This window comes from Lissotriton vulgaris, chromosome 1_1 (assembly GCF_964263255.1).
Source record: "Lissotriton vulgaris chromosome 1_1, aLisVul1.2, whole genome shotgun sequence".
NCBI classification, from domain to species: domain Eukaryota; kingdom Metazoa; phylum Chordata; class Amphibia; order Caudata; family Salamandridae; genus Lissotriton; species Lissotriton vulgaris.
In genome coordinates, this window is record NC_141685.1 from 22,101,654 (window position 1) to 22,116,412 (window position 14,759).

Here is a 14,759-nt window from a genome sequence, read left to right on the forward strand (position 1 = left end):
CAGTGTGGAGGAAGCGGTCCTGGTGCTCGTTTGGGCTGTAAACTGACCCTATGGTAAACTGCAGGGGGCCCAATTTAAACCTATATGCCAGCAGCCTCCCTTTCTGCTCTACGAGTTTGTGTATGACTTCCCCTCTAAAGGATTTAGACACTAGGATAGCCACCCCAGCTGTTTTCGTGGTATTGGAGGAAAAGAACTGTGTGGGGAAGGAGCGGGACCGCAACCTATGGCAGTCTCCGGCTAGCAAGTGCGTTTCCTGAAGCAGACAAATGTCCACTTGCGTACCCTCTAATAAGGAGAGAATTGCTCTACGTTTCGTGGGATTGTTCAACCCTTTCACATTCAGTGTCACTACTTTCAGCCCCGCCATACCAAATCAGAGTCACCTCGCCTCAGTGGCCGGACTGCAACAGGGAGTATCTAACCCTCGATCGAATAGGCCTGCAAGCTCTGGTAATGCTGAATGGACTCAGCTAAAGCACCGGACAGATCCGTCCCCAACTCCCCCCTCCCGGTTCCCTGGACCCCCAATCCCCAACTCCCCAACTCGTCCCCCTCCCACTCCCCAACTCGAACGCCAAACTCCCCCCACTCACCCATCTCTCACCACCCTCCCGTGACCCTCAGTCCTGATAGTCCCAGTCCTGCCCTTACCGGACAAGGCCGTGGCAAGTTACCTTAGTGGGCGACCTGCCACAAGCATCCCCCCCTCCGCCCCCACAGCCCCATCTCCCCCCGAGCCTGCTCCAACAGTAATGCATAGTCCTTCTCCCCCCGGAGCCAGGTTATGCGGTCAGTGCCACTTCATCCTCGGCCGCTGAAGACCTGGAAACAGTTCGGATTGCATTTGCCATCTCCGCCCTGAAGGTGGGCGATCCCGGCCTCTGTGAAGCGGCAGACGACCTGCGCCTCGAAAATCTCCGCCAGCCGCTGTTGGTAGGATCTCCCCTTCTAGGCATGGAGGATTCCTCCTCTTCCGCAGTGATCCCCAGCACTTCGCAGACGTCCTGGAGGGACCGTAGCTGGTGTGATTCTCCATTCCATCGGAAGATGAGACGAAAAGGGTGCCCCCATGAGTAGGGCATGTCGTGTTGCCTCAGAAAATCCGTCGCAATCTTAAATGCTCTCCGCTTCTGGAGAGTGGTCGCGGACAGGTCTTGATGCAGCGCCACTGAATGACCTCGGAAAACGATCGTTTGCTTCCTCCTCGCCTCAGTCATGATCCGCTCCTTCAGCGGATAATCTGGAAGGAAAGCCAGAATGTCTGGTGGGGGTCCTGTTGCCCGTCGTTGCGGTCCCACTCTATGGGCTCTATCTATCCTAATGGGGAAGTCTGCAGACTCGCCCAGGATGTCACGGAACAGCCCCTGCAGGTAGTCCACTATGCCAGTGTTCTCTTCCGAGGACGGCACTCCCCGGACCCTTATGTTGTTCCGCCGGGATCTGTTCTCCAAGTCCTCATTATGCAGTTGTAGATCTATGTGCTGGTCTCTGAGGCGGAGCACCTCCTGCTGCAGGTGCGTGATCTCCTCGTCCTGCCTCTGCGTGGAGCTTTCGACCGTGGCCACCCTTTCGCCGAGTCCATCCACTTCTCTACGGATCTCGCGCACTTCGCCAGCCACTTCCTGCTTTAACGCCTGAAAGTCCTCCCTCAGCGTTCCAAAAAGGGACTCCAGAAACGATCTGGTGACCGGGGGCTCTCCTCCGCCCATCACTTGGGAACCGCTGGCACCTCCCGGCGGCGTTGAATTCTTGTCCCCTTTACCCTGGGATCTGTTAAGCATCTCTGGGAGTGTGCGACTACTCCCCTTGCCACCCCTCTGTCCGGCCATCTGTCCCGTGCTCCTGCAGCTCGCACTTTATGAACCGTAACCCCAGCTGAGCCGACGCTCAATGCCAGGCCCAGAGCACCAGTGCCCGTCCTCGGGAGCCTCCGCTGATCGCCTTAGATGTGAGCAGTACCAAAGGCCTGGGCCCACCAGCCGCCTGGCCGGACAGCGAGATAGGTGCACCACTGCACCAGCAGCAGCCGCCGCCTCTCCGCGCTCCGTGAGCGCCTCTCCTCCACAGGTCAGGCGGCCCCCCTCCGCAGCCGATGCGGTGACGTTGCAGTGGCCCAGGACCAGCGCGCCACTTTCCCAAAGTCTACTGCGCTATCCGGTGGACCCCACTGTGCCTCCAATGTCCGCACATTCACGGGGAGCCTTCCCCTGCTCAGTCACTGCTCCCAGGGGCCACTTCCCCTTCCTGGCTAGGTGTCCCGGGCAGGGCGCCGCAGCGGCCCCAATTCCTCCCCTGCGTGGCGCTCTCTTCCAACACCCGCTCTGTGCGTGGGCGACCTGCAATATCTCTGGGAGCTCCGCTTCACCCTATGCCCCCCCGGCTAGCTCCTCACCTCCTCTGCCGAAATCGGGGCGGGGGTGAATCTTGCGTCCAGGGCCCAGCTCCGCCTCAGTCCAGCCTCGATACACCGGACCCGCACTGCTCCAGCTTCTGAGCGCCAACCGTGGAGCGCCCGGGCTCTTCCTCGCCGAGACTCGCCACTCCTCCAGCGCCGCCTCGCCGGCGTTCCGGGCCTCTGCTCTTGTTATTGTTGTTATTGTTATTGTTATTTTTGATTTATAGCGCGCTCAATCACCTGCAGGCCTCTAAGCGCTCGGGAATCGATGGTAAAACAACAACTTTAACAATACAGAAAGGCATCCACTAGCCTAGATGGCTCACAAGGACCTCCTAAACAGCAGCGTTTTCAACCCCTTTCTAAAGCGTAGGAGATTCTCTTCCCTGCGCAGTGGCTCAGGTAGTGTGTTCCATAGCTGAGGAACCAGCACCGAAAAGGCTCTTCCGCCCTTGGTGGCAAGTTTATACCGAGGGCAGACCAATAGTTGAGAGTCTGAAGATCTGAGAACTCTCTTTGGGCTGTACACTGCCAAACGGTCTTTAATGTATGCGGGCGCCATACCATAAATGGCTTTGTGGGCTATACACAGACTTTTAAATTCCACTCGTTCCTTGATGGGGAGCCAATGGAGACTCTGTAACAGGGGGGATGCTTTAGTTCGTCTTGGCAGTCTGAAAATGAGACGAGCAGCGTCATTCATCACCACCTGTAGCCTATTTGTCAGAGTTTTTGGTAGGCCAAGGTAGAGGGCGTTTCCGTAATCTATTCTTGAGATCACGGTGGCTGCGACAATGGAACGTAGCATAGGTTGGGAAATGATGGGTACTAATTTCCGTAGCTGTCGGATAATATTAGTGCAACTGCCCACCACTGAGGAAATTTGGTTGACCATAGAGAGGTTACAGTCCAATTTGATCCCCAGGCTCTTCACGTTCAGGCTGGGTTTTGGGGCCGGGCCTAGCTCTGCGGGCCAGTAGAGATCACACCATGGTGAGGTGGCGGATGGAATCACCAGGACCTCAGTCTTATCTGGGTTTATTTTTAGGAGGTTTCCTGTCATCCACTGGACCGTGTATCTCAAGATATTCTGAGTATGGAGTTGAGCGGCACTTGTATTGTCGACACTCAGCAGCAGCTGCGTGTCATCCGCATAATTGTATACTGTGCAGCCCATACTCGCCAGGGTGGCAATCAGAGGCTGCAGGTATAAATTAAACAGCAGTGGGGATGCCGGTACCTGACGGAGAAGGACGTTATGTTACAAGCTGACCTAGGAACCAGGGGATGCATTAATTCACTTTATTAAGAGTGTTCAAGCAGGAGGATTAACAAATATTTCCCCTACAACAAGCATATAAGAATAGATCAGACAGTATCTTCATTCCATGCTTACTACCCTGGTTCCAGCACTATCTTGGAATATAATCCATACTTTGATGAATATATTGGCTGAATGTGACTACAAACAGATATACACCGCCTAATAACAAGAACGGCTCTGACAGACTTAATTCCTTCACTGAGAACTGTTTTCAAACAGGATGCTCTATTCAGCATATTAGAACATCACAGACACACCTACCTACCCAATAACCACGGGAGAAGACCTAAGAATATTAACTTGAGATTGATTTCGCCCTGAAGAAGTCCCAAGAGGACGAAACGCGTCGGCTGTAGCTTCTGTGCGTGTTTTTCACTTTCGACTGAACTGAATAAAAGAACTTTTAAAGAATACAAGTAACAACTAATGTGATTTTTTCTGTTAACCTCATCAGAGCTAACAGTTTCTGGAAACATTGAAGTGGTGCACCTTGACCTTGTTTAAAGTACTTTATAGTTCATGTTTTGAACCAACATTGTAACGGTGGGTGTTCTTTGAAGTGTGCACACATATTGTCCCATGTACTGCAATGTGGGTCTGTATTAATTTTGGGAGAATATTTGACTAGGTGCTGCTCTGTTGGGAATCCTCCACCGTTGTTTTCTTCTTAAGCAGTGGGGATAGGGCCGAGCCCTGAGGCACCCCACATTCTAACTTTCCCACTGCGGAGGCTTCTTCTCCAAGTTGTATTCTTTGTGTCCTTCCTGACAGAAATGACTGCAACCAACTGAAGGCCAGGCATTTGATGCCAAAATCACTCAGTCTTTCCAGCAACAACGCATGGCTGACAGTATCGAACGCCGCTGAAAGATCTAGCAGAATCAGGGCGCTCGGTTTTTTACCGTCAGCCAGGCCTCTCAGTTCATCCAGCACCGAGAGCATCACCAACTCGGTGCTGTGATGTGCTCGGAACCCTGCTTGTCGTTCGTGAAGTAGGGAATGGGACTCCAAGTACACGGACAGGGATTTTAGTACATGTTGTTCCAGTACTTTAGAGAGAAATGGTAACTGAGAGATCGGCCTGTAATTTTTTAATATTGCGGGGTCTGCACCTGGTTTTTTTAGCAGCGGTCTTACACACGCTTCCTTGAATTCTGCTGGTAGTTGTCCTGTTTTCAAAGACCTATTTAGGAGGGAGATGACATGCTCCTCCAATAGGGGGCGGGCTGCCTGAAAGACTTTAGGTGGGCAAGGATCCGCTGGAGATCCAGACTTGATTCTATCCATCAACTGCTGCAGACTCAGGGTGTCAATCTCTGGAAACAGTGTGAGAGAACAGTCAGTTGATTTACGAGGGCCTATAGGTATGACCATCCCGTTAGACATCCCACTTTTTATGTCCTGGATAATGGTTCTTACTTTCTCCAGGAAGTATCCCTGAAAGGAATTGCAGTTTATGGGGGACTGAACACTGTCCGGTTTTTTAGTCAACTCCGACAGGATCTTAAAGGTCTCTTTCTGCATGTTGGCTGCCTTACTTAGACGGGATTCATATTATTCGGCTTTGGCAAGAGTGATATGTTTATTATATGCGTTCAAAGAGGTTCGGTAGAGGTTCCTGGCTGAGTCCTGTTTAGTTATCCTCCAGCCTCTTTCTAGGGCTCTGAGTTTCTTTTTGTGGTCCTTCAGTGCTGGCGTGAACCATGGGGCATCCTTACCCGGACCTTTTATCAGCCGGCGTTCCGGGCCTCTGCTCTCTTCCGGTTAGGCTGCAGCGAGGCCTCGAGTAATCTCAGAGGTCGGTCCGAGGCTCACCGCGCCACCAGGGAACCGGCAGCGCTCTCCGAACCCAGGTGTACAGCTCCGCTGGGCCGTTGTCGGGCTCCTGTACCCCGCAGGACCTCTCGCCGAGACTCGCCTTTTCGCCAGTGCCGTCTCGTCAGCACGCTGGGCCTCCGCTCTCTGCCGGCCAGGCCACAGCCGCGGCCTCGATTAGTCTCCGGGGCGGGTCCGGGGCTCACCGCGCCACCGGGGATCTGGCCAGCCCACCCCGGCCTCAGGCTTTCAGCTCCGCTGGGCTGCCGACGTGCCACAACACCTCGCAGGACCTCACTCCGTGATCCCCCGGGTCTGCGCCACCTCCAGCTGGGCCCCAGATCCGGCCCGCACCACTCCCGCTGCTCGGGGCTCCAGCGACCGGGCTCACCGCTCCTAATGCCGCGGCCAGCGGGGGAACCGGAGCTCAACGCAGCCGCGTTTAAAGGCTCTCCCAACCGCGCCCGTCTCCCGGGCTGGTGAGGGGGGAGAAAAGCGATGTTTTAGGGCTCAGGGCCTAGTCGGGTGCGGGAGCTCGGGAGGAACACGTCCGTTCACTCCGCCATCTTGGCCACGCCCCCCGCTAAACTGTTTTAAACGTGGTTTCCTGCCTTGCTTCTGCATTTTGCACCGAGCTGGTACCCGTTCCACTGCAGCTGAGTGCTGTTTGTGTGGAGGGACGAGGCTCCGTCCCCCAACACTAATCACTTCCAGTTGAGAGCTGCATTTAGTCGGCATGTGTGTCCGGCCTTTCCCTGCGGGTGCACCGGTGGCGTGCCAAAGGCAAGCCCGTCCGGGACCGGGCCGCACCCGGCACCAGCCATGCTGCCCGTGTGGCCCACCATACAAAGATAATTCAATGGCCCAGGCACGAGTTAATGGCTTTGAAGGTTAAACCTTGCTCCACAGCTCACAAGTGAAACTTGATTCCTAATCAGCCTATAAAGCCGTGTCTGGAGTGCAGTTGAGTGCCAGGTGAGATTGGTGAGACCAGAGCCCCTAGCGATCCAATAACTACTGCACGAGCGCAGAGCGACTCTAGGGACAACATTAGGGCAGGTTTAATAAACTGTAGAACCCTGCCTAAACACACAGAGGATCTTTGCCTACTTCTGGCTGAGGGGGAGTATGAGATCCTGTTTCTCACAGAAACATGGTTGAAAGATGATGCTCTCACAGCCGTGAAACTTGCCATCCCGGCGGGCTTTAAAATTTGCTGTGCAAATAGACAAGGAGAAAAAAGAGGAGGCGGAGTAGCGGTTATCTTGAAAGACACCTGGGAGATTTCATGCTCTGCATTAAAGAATATGGGTGGGGTGGAAGGTCTTAATTTTTGTAATAAAACTTAAAACCCTACAATTTCCTTTGCAGGCCTGTTAATATACAGACCTCCCGACTGCTTAACCCCTATCCACGAAGATGTCTGCAATTACATTGCGCAAAAATCTCTTTTATTCTCCAATTTCATGGAATTGGGGGATTTTAATCTTCACGTAGATGACCCCTCCTGCACACAAGCCATGCAGGTTGTCTCCCTCCTTGAAGGGGCCAACCTCTCCCTATCTACTAACCCCTTGACACACAGAGCAAAGCGTATCCTGGACCTCGTTTTCTCTAACATACCATCTGTAAAAAGCAAAGCCCCGAGACAGCTGGTGTGGTCCGACCACTTCCTCGTCCTTTTCTCCTTTAATCAGGGTAAATCCCATCCCCCAGATAGCTCCCACTACTTTGTGAAAAGAAATTGGAAAAAATTGACAGTTTAATTTTTGGACCCTGTGCTGCTGGCCAGCCAACCCGCACTCTCTAGGGACCCAAACGCTGAATCCGTGAACCTTCATAAGTGGATTGGGCAGGCAGTAGAGGTCACTGCCCCAGCAAAAATAATTAAATCCTTCAGGAAATCGCCTTCCGCCCCCTGGTTTTCATAGAAGATGAGAAGCATGAAAAGTAGATGTAAGCAGCTGGAGAGACACTGGAGAGTGAATTACAACAGCTCTGTTAAATATGCTTACAAAAAATAACTAAAATAAATGCACAAGTCTATGAAGCAAGCCAGGAAAAATCATACAGCTAACTGCATTGGGGAGGCTGATAAACCTGATAAAGTTATTTTTAAGGTTGTTAATTCCTTTCTCAAACCCTGTGAGTTGCGGATTGACGTTCAACACTCAGCGGTACTATGCGAGGAATTATCAGAGTTCTTCGATAATAAAATCCAGAAGATTTACAACTCATTTTCGGCCGCAGTTGAAAAGGTTAAACCTGATATATTTATACGGAAAAATCCCACACCTCTCCTCTCTAATTTCGCACTGATAACGCAGAAGGAAGCTCTGGCGGCCTTTCAGAGCTGCAAGTCAGAATCACCGGAGGACCCTTGCCCTTCAAAATTGTGGAAGGAGCTAGCTAACTCATCCTCTCAGTCAATGTCTGAAACACCTCCTTGACTGAAGGCATTTTTCCGGATTTATGGAAGCATGCAACGCTCCTCCCTGTTAAAAACTAATGTTGACTTGGGTGATCTCTATAACTATAGACCAATTTCTCTATTGGCTGCACCTACAAAAATGCTGGAAAAAATAGTGCAGAAACAGCTGGCCAGCTTTATTGAGAGCCACAACATACTGCATGACACACAATCAGGGCTCCGCGTGGGATTCAGCACGGACACGCACTAAAGTGGTGGTGGATTGGATTCAGGGGCATCAGCTATGCTGGTGCTCCTGGATCTGTCTGCAGCATTTGATACGGTGGACTACTCCATCCTGGCCCAGCGCCTTCGGGATCTGGGGATTGAGGACACTGGCCAGGGGTGGCTTAAATCTTTCCTCTCTGGACGCACGCAGAGGGTGGCGCTTCAACCTCATCAGTCCAAATGCAAGCCCTTATGGTGTGGGGTTAGTCAAGAGTCAGTCCTGAGCCCACTGCTTTTTAACATTTATTTGGCGCCATTATTTCCAGTGATTGACAACTGGGGAGTGAAGGCGATCTCGTACGCCGACGATATCCAGCTGGTATTTCCTTTCAAAGATCTGTTGAGTGCCTCTTTCTTGAATTTTAAGAGTTGCTTAAAAGACATAGCTCAATGTTCAACAACGGAGCCCCTGGACAGTGGCGGTTGGGCTGTGGTGCTGGGGCGGAGATCTGGGCGGCAGGCTGGTTGGATTGCGGCTTCAGCAACCCGCGGGAAAGCCACAGCGCGAACACACACGGAGCGAAGTCCCTTCACGGCCCCGCCCCCGCAGGAAATGAACTGAAACAGCACAAAACAACGCTGATAGCACGTCCATCGGCTATCATGTTTTAAGGTTTTAATGGTGTCTACAACTGAAAAAGGAAGGAATTTACACGCCGACAACGTGAGCAAAAGGGACAGGATGAAGCGGGCAGAGCAATCGCCTCACACAAAAAACGCCCCCAGGACTATGGCAAGGTATCGTGCTTCCTGCTCCGTTTTGCATATTTATTTTGCATCACTTTTTAATCTGATGTACACGATTTTATTTCTTAGACCCTTCTGCCCAAAATGGCTGGGGCCATAAAATTTGTAGCTTTTACTTGGCTCCATTTCCCTGAAACCCTCTCAAAACCAGTTCTACTGCCCAAAATGGCTGGGGTCATAAACCTGCAACAACAAATCGCCAGACCCTCACAAAGCTAATTTAAAAACACTGCCTTCCCCCTGGCTCGCCAAAATAGACATGGGACTCCCCTCTACCCACCCAGTAAGATAGAAACAGGACATCCTCGACTTGCCCCTTTTGAGCTTATGAAACTGGCCCACATCCCTGATCTCATTACATAACAACAAACAAAGGACTTCTATACTCTTTTCTATCTCTCTAACTTGGCGGCCATCTTAGACTAGTCAATCCTCATCACTTTATCATGCCTAAAGAAGCGGCCATCTTAGGCTAGTCTAAATCCCTACTCATCCATACCCACTTCCTAACTTTTCCACTCACACCTTCCTCGCACTCACCATAGCTCTTTTCCTACACCTACCCACACATCCCCCCCTCACCTACCTCTCCCCCTACTTCCAACATGGAACCCACAGGCAAACACACATATAAAATTAATTACCCCCCGAGCTCTAAAAAAAAAAACGCTAAACGGTTTAAACACAACTTATTGAAGTCCTACCCTGAAACCCCCTTTGTAGACACCTACTTCTCTCTTAACAATGGAGCCAAGAGCACCGATATCATCCTATACACTATACGCAGAGCACAATGGAGAAAAGCATTCCTCACCCTACTCACCGTCTCAACCACTAGGAAAACTGCCCATGGCGTAACACTTTCAACCACACCATCCCAACTCTACCCAGCTAGAGCAACCATCACCATCTACAATTCAATCCACAGACAGAAACCTTGACCTATTTGACAACCTGTTCCCTATTTTCAAAGAATACATCTCCAACTCTCAGATCCCACACCTTCCGGCCTCCAATCCCAACGACCTTGACTCCACAGCACCTCCTAACACTAACACGCACCTCCTCCCTCCCCCCAGTACTCTACTCTATCACCCTCCGGCTACAGACACTTCACACTCCTCAACCTCAGACACCGATTCTACCTACTCTATCAACCCCCACCCCCTCTACCCCAACCCCACATAACCCGCCCCTCATACCTCCGACTAACTTCTCAGAACACCCCTCCTCCCCTAACTGCACCCCAAACAACATGACTCTCTCCCATCCCATCTCCCCCCCACACTTTGCACTCCCGCCACGCCTAGCCTTCACTCCTCCCTCAACCTCTCACCTCCCACTCCCAGTCCCCACTATCCCACCTTCACTCCTACAACCCCCAGCCTCCACACCTCCCCCATTTTCCCTTCCCCTCTTATCACTGATTCGCTGCCCAATAACGCCAACACCCACACTAATCCTTTCACTCCCCTCCCCCACAACCTCCCTACCCACCCGAACACCAACCCTCTCACTAACACCTCCAACCCCCTCACTAACACCTCCACCCCACCTCCACTCCCCCCCTACTCCAGTAACCTATACACCTAATCACCTCCAGTGCCCTTCCCCAACTCCGTACCCAACTCCACGCTGGACATGATTATGTCCACCCTCCTCCAAGTAAAAGAAGAACTCCACACCGTCAAATAGTTACTCCTCACACACCCCAGACACCCCCTTCCCACCACCACCTCTCCACCTAACAACATATCCCCCTCACATCCTACTCACCCTACCACACAACACTCCCCACACTGGACCTCCATCCCCTCTCGCAATACCACCAATCGCCCCCGACCCACTACCAATACGCTTTCAGACCACGACATACACACCCTCCTCCACACATACGTCCCCGTTCTCCAAAATCACTTAGCCACCACACACCTGTCCATCCCAACGATTCTCTCTAATCCCCTCACGCACCCCACGCAAAACAACAGAGGCTCCGTCCCCAACAACCTCACAAATGTACCCATCACTCTAAAACCCTCCTCCACCCTCTGCACCCCCAGACCCAAATGCATACTTCTCAACTGCAGATCGGCCCAAAGACACTCCGCGGGGGTCGCGGATCTCATCATTACTCTGGAACTTGATCTAGCCATTCTGACTGAAACATGGTTAACTGAATCTTCTACACCTATCATAGATATCCTAGTCCCCCCCAACCACTGCTTCATTAAACTTGACAGGTCCAGCAAGACAGGCGGGGGAATCGCATGTATTTACAGAAGCAACATTTCAGTTAATAAAGTCACCGCTCACTACACATCATTTACCACCCACCTGGGGACAATCTCACCTTCTCCCAACAACTCATGGACACAATTTCAACAAACTCAGGACGGCAAAACACTCAAATTTTCCTTGGCGACTACAATCTCCATTGGAACGATTGCAGTGACACAGTGGTAAATAGCCTCAAAAACTTCCTCAACGCTCTTGATCTCACCCAAATATGCAATAGTCCGACCCATGACAAAGGCTCTATCCTCGACCTTATCATCTCCAAAGAGGACTCTATTCAACTTGAGTCAATCCAACCCTGTGACTGGTCAGATCATCATATTGTAACATTCTTCATCAATGAAAAAGTTAAATTTAACCCAGTTCAATCCTCCAAGCCCAAAGTTTGGAAACAAGACCTGAAGAAACTCAACCCAAACTCTTTAACCCCTAACAGCTGCAATCTCCTACTTCCCCCTACCGGCGCTACGGACGTTCAATTCTTGACTAACCACTATCTCAATGCTATGACCTCAATAATCAATGAGGCTGCACCCATGCAACTGAAAAGAGTCTCCACCAAGATCTCCAACCCATGGTACGACGGGAGTCTCAATGAAGATAGACGGGCCTTGCGAATGGCAGAGCGCACCTGGAGATCAGCTCCCTCTGCACTGCACCTAAAAACTCTGAAGAAAAAGAGAAACGCCTACTTCAGGAAAATAAAACGCTCAAAAACAGATTTCTTCAGCCTCCAGCTCGACCAAGCTAAAAACCGTCCGAGAAAACTGTTTGATCTAATTAGAACACAATCCAAGGAACAACCCGAATCACTCAGCACTATGGGCGATACACCTTCCTGTGAAGACTTCTCTGCTTCCTTTAACCAAAAAACTGACAACATAAGGAGCGATCTCCTCAATGACGCAAGCCTCTGCTCCAAACCCCACCACATAGCATCCACTGAACCAAAGAACAATGCTACATGGTCATCCTTTGGCACCTACTCTGAAGAAGAAATTGGCAGACTGCTCAGCACCCTGAAATCATCCAATCACCTCATTGACCCCCTTCCTGCTAACGCTGTAAATGACTGTACCCCTTTGCTCCTCCCACTCTGGACCAAAATTAGTAGTAGTAGTAATAATCTTTATTCGGTAAAAATTGTTCACCATAAAAGAGTACATATGCACAATAAATATACAATTCCCCCGCTAAAAACAATGATAAAATATAGCAGCATAAATAATATAAACCTAGATGAAGCATACTCAACAGTCACTTGATTAAGTAAGGGTATCTTCAGTTACATACATCAATCGATAGATAACCTAGAATACAACTTCAGTAACTGTGGGCGCGTCAGCCAAGCACTACTCAAAAATTTTGCCACCCCGCATATCATGACAGTGGATGATGAATCGGTAGAGAGTACACGTAAGGCCAGACTATGACACCTCAACCCCAACTCCCTACATACAGGTTTCAGCCAGCTTTTCCGGGCCACTTTGTAGGCGGGGCAGGCAAAAAATAGGTGGGCCACAGTCTCCTTAGGTGCTGCACAGCCGGGGCACGAACGCAAGGGGGCAACAGATTTGGACCACCTCATGGTAAAATCATGCACCGGGAGGGTCCCGTACCTTAGTTTTAAATATAGCGCTCTGTTTAGGGGTTTGGTTATCAGTTCAAGGAAAGGTTCCAATTTTCTCACCCATTTAAATTCCAAAAACCGATCAGTAAGTGAACCCCCAACCGATCCACATAATGCCTCGCCCTGTACCCAGTCCCAGTATAGCTTCTTGATCACTAGCTTGGGCGGCGGCATTTGTGACTCCCATGCATCTCTTAGTCCAAGTTTGAAAACCAGGTCTCTCACATTGTTCAACCATCCAATTTTATTGCCAGTGTCGAGCAGTAGAAGATCATCCAACCCTTCAGCATATTTAGCAAGCTCCTCAGTCCTTCTTAAGCGGGCCCAGAAGAGCAATGGGCGTAGCCTCACTAGGTCCTTAAGGGCTCGTCTACCCAAGTCTAGTCGCAGGGGGATCAGCGGAGTAGAGGCGTGAAGAGCCACCACCTCCCTCAAGAACTTATTTTCTGCAATGGAAAGTTCTGAAACATTTTCGAACCCCCAGAGCTCAGAGCCATATAATGCCGCAGGGAGTATCTGGCCCTCATAAATCGCCATGGCGGGGGAGACAGGTTTGCTAGTTGACTCACGAAGCTCCCTCAGAGTCACCCCAGATACTCTTTTGTGACCGAGTAACATTTTGGCCAGATGGTCCTTCCAAGTCATTCGACTATTTATCCGAACTCCTAGAGAGTCGAATGAGTCGACCATCTCCAGGGGGGCACCATTAAGCGAAAAGCTATTTTTAAATCTTTTGGAAGGTGAGAATGCCATCAATTTAGTTTTCGAGGTGTTGATGATTAAGCCTCTATTAGTGCAAAAGGAGCTAAATCGATTCAAGAGTTTTTGCAGACCCACTGGGGATTTGGAGATCAATAAGGTGTCGTCGGCGAAGAGTAGGGTGGGGATTCTTTCCCCCGCCAGGGATGGGGCATCCGACTCTTCCCCTTTCAGATGGTCCACCACTCCATTCACAAACAGGGAGAAAAGAGTCGGGGCCATGACACAGCCCTGGCGTACTCCCCTCCTCACAGGGACCCTATCCGTTAATTGGCCCTCGGTACCCCATCTGATCCTCGCATAATTCCCCTCGTGGAGCTTTACAATTAAACTCAAGAGTCTGCCGGGGAATCCCATCCCTCCTAGGATCTCCCACAATTTAACCCGAGGGACCAGGTCAAAAGCTGTTTTAAGATCTATGAAGGCCATATATAAACTGCCTTTTTTGATGGTGACTGTCTTCCAATAGATAACGGAAAAGCGAAAGACCTGGTCCATCGTGCCTACCTTTCTTCGGAATCCTGCTTGGAAGTGGGAGAGGATGCTAGCCTCCTCCATCCACTCGCCAACCCGTGAGATAATGACCCTGCCAACCACTTTCTGGATTACATCTATCAGACTGATAGGTCTGTAATTGGCAGGGTCATCTCTTGCCCCCTTCTTGAACACTGTTACCACCTCAGCCCCCTTCCACGAATCTGGCACAGGGTGTCCCCTTACAATCAAGTTCATTATTGTGGCGATTAGGTTGGCCCAAGCCCGAGGTTCCGCAATCAAGATGTCCCCAGGGATCCCATCCGGACCGGCCGCCTTCTTGGGGGTTAGGTGTCTAATAGCCACTACAACTTCAGAGGCCGTAAATGGGAGGTCGTCCACCCCTGTGGGATCCCCATCACCAGAGCTAGCTACCCCGGGGCTATTTATATCCTCATTATTATTATTATTATTATTATTGGACATTTATTAAGCGCCTGATTACGCCACTGGCGTGTCTCCGCGCTATGACAAGTGAAGTGGCTGTCCCAGCTGTTTTAGCCATATAAGGCTAAAAAGTGATTAAACCATTGCTGGCTAGTTATGTGAGCTGCTAATG